This window comes from Urocampus carinirostris, chromosome 10 (genome assembly GCF_059441175.1).
Source record: "Urocampus carinirostris isolate Australia breed hairy pipefish chromosome 10, RoL_Ucar_1.0, whole genome shotgun sequence".
Taxonomy (NCBI): Eukaryota; Metazoa; Chordata; class Actinopteri; order Syngnathiformes; family Syngnathidae; genus Urocampus; species Urocampus carinirostris.
Window position 1 is genome coordinate 29,473,438 of NC_142358.1, and position 3,091 is coordinate 29,476,528.

Consider the following 3,091-nt stretch of genomic DNA (forward strand, 5'->3'; position numbering starts at 1 on the left):
GCACTTAGCTCCGCCCCCTGCTCGTGGAAAAAATCGGGACGTAGCTTGTAATAAAAGAAGCAACCCAGTCTACGCGCTTCTGCATCGGAGCGTTGTCCAATACTCATCTCATCTCTCATCTCATTAGCTGTACCGCTTATCCTTATTAGGGTCGCGGGGGGTGGGGGGGAGGCTGGAGCCCATCCCAGCCATCTCCGGGCAGTGGGCAGGGGACACCCTGAACTGGTCGCCAGCCAATTGCAGGTTGTCCAATACTGAAACCAAAAAATAAACTGGTCCTCTACTGCAGTGTTTTTCAACCAGTGTGCCGGGGTACACTAGTGTGCCGTGAGACCTCGTCTAGTGTGCCGTTGGAATTTGCCCAATTTTATCTTTCCAAAAAAATCAGGCCATTATTCAGTATGTTTGCTATCTTCAGACGAGGAACTGTCATAGTCATCCATATCAGTAGGTGGCAGTAGATTTTAAGATGTTTTTATATACTAATTATCTGCTCATGAGGTAGCACAGTACATTTAATAACTGAATTTGTTTAACAACGCGGTTTAAGATTGCACTGTAAAAAATGAAAACATAAATAACGTACATCATTCTTTTTAAGTATTATTTTCTTCTTTTTAAAAATGTACCACAAAAAACGTAAAATAAGTTTAATGATTTATATATTTTCATTGAAAAACAAACAAACAAAATCAGAAAAAGTTAGAAACTAACCGGTTTTTGTTCCACTTTCAGATACAGTGGAACCTCGGTTCTCGACTATAATCCGTTCCTGAACCCTGTTCCAAAACCGATTTGTTCGATAGCCGAAATCATTTTTCCCATTAAAAATTATGTAAATTGTTTTAATCCGTTCCAACACCCTGAATGTTTACCTTGAATGTTTAACATAAAGCTAACCCGGGATAATCGTACGTTCGGGTTATCGTAATCTTCCGTACGAAGGATTACGCTAACATGAACGTGTAAAAATACAAAAATCAGGTCGTTTACAAGTCATTTAGCACCGGGGTCTTCACAACAAGTGGTGAGCGGTTCATTGGAAAGGGGGCTCCGCTCCAACACCCTGAATGTTGGGCTCCGTTCCAACACCCTGAATGTTTACCTTGAATGTTTAACGTAAACATAAAGCTAACCCAGGCTGACCGTACGCTTGCGTTATCGTAATCTTCCGTACTAAAGATTACGCTAACATGAACGTGTAAAAAAAAAAAAAAAAAAAGGATAAAGCAAAGAATTATGAAAAGGATTTCTTACCTTTGTGGTGGTCAGCAGAAGGCGCTCGCACACCTCTTTCATATTTTGCTATTATTTATTTCTTAAATGCAATTGTTGTACGCACTACTTTTCTTTTTTCACCTGTAGCATCTTTGCTGCTTGCACTGACTTTCTTCGGAGGCATAATTAGGGGCTAAAACACTTGGTACACCTATATTAAAAGCAAAAGCAAAACGAAGCACGTCCGCACGCGATAACATTTGGTCACGAAAAAAGCCATCTACACCCGTACGCTGCTCAGCATCGCACCCTAGCGTACGCACACACGCATTACCGGCGTTCGAACTCCGATTTTTTGACCGAACAGCGAAGCAAGAATTTTTCGAAATTTTTGGTCGGACTCCGATTTGTTCGAACGGAGAGGCGTTCGAAAACCGAGGTTCCACTGTATTCCTTTTTCCTATTCATTTTAAGTATTTTTGTTGTTATTTTTCTAGGGGAAAAAACATATGAATGTATAACAAAACTTTAAAAAATGATTAAAAATGTTTTAAAATCATGAATCACAGCATAACTATTGACCAAAATTTGATAGTTTAGTAGACACTCAAAATAAGAAGAGAGGATATTAATGGAGTTGGAACTTTGATGAAGAACAGATAAGAATATCCAACCTGTTACAAAAAGCCCAGCCCTTGAGCCCCCTCTTTTTATTAAAGGTCACAAAATGCAGTTCAGCCCCAATGTGTTAGGACCAGAACGGAAACAGGACCCAATTGCATAACGTTTACCACAATTTTTATTGAAAGAAAGAGGAAGGGCTGCGCCCACGCTCCAATGTTCGCTGGACGCGGGAAGCAAGGCGTTCTCGCACTCGGATTATGATCTGAATACGGAAGTGGATCTTCCGTAGCGAGCGATGGCGGTGTCAGGGACGGGAAAAACAGGTCGGTAGCCGGGACAGGGGGAGCAAAAAACATGGTCGGGGTTGGAAACGAGTCGTAAGCCAGGACGGGAGAGTAGACGTAGTCGGGATCAAAAATGGGTTGTAAGCCATGACGGGAGAGTAGACGTAGTCGGGAACAAAAATGGGTCGTAACCCGGGACGGGAGAGCAGACGTGGTAGGGATCAAAACAGGTCATAGCCGGAGACAAACGGAAGCAAAAACGGGAAAGTTGGGAGTCAAGGTCGAAAAAGGCTTGCCTTGTATACAAAGAGGTTCGCAGACGGACTGACCACCGGAGAGTGACAGGACAGGGTTTAAATAGGAACAGGAAGCCAATCAGATAGTTGGGCGCAGGTGATTTCAATCAGTAATCATGAAAGGTTGTGGAAATTAAAGAACAGCAACATGATTGGCTGATAGTTGCAATGATGAAAATAGTCAAAATGACGAACAACGATGATTTATAATAGTCGAAATAAAGAATTGGCATCCTGTGCGATCTCCTTTGCAGGTGTCCAATATTAAAAAGAAAACAAGCCACTCAGCACTTTATACTGTCAGTTCAGACCACATGATAATCCACGCTTAGAAAAACACAAAACTGAGGCCTGGAATTATTTTTTTTTAGATTAGATTGTTTGAATGGAAAACCCTGGATTTGAAAACCAATCATTAGGGAACCTAGCCTCTGTTTTATGTAATGTTAGAACTCGGATTGTGTTTTACCAATACTGCATACAAACACAATCAAATCCTCGTGTAATGAATCTGCAAAAACCCAAGTTTGACAAAATCTTCAGCAAAATCTCCGTAACATGTCCTCCAACGTGACTTTCTTCATTTGTTTACACAAGTTCGAAAGAATGTGGCCAATTTGGTGAAAGCAAAGCCCGGAAACGGGGTGACTGACACATGTTTCCAATGAT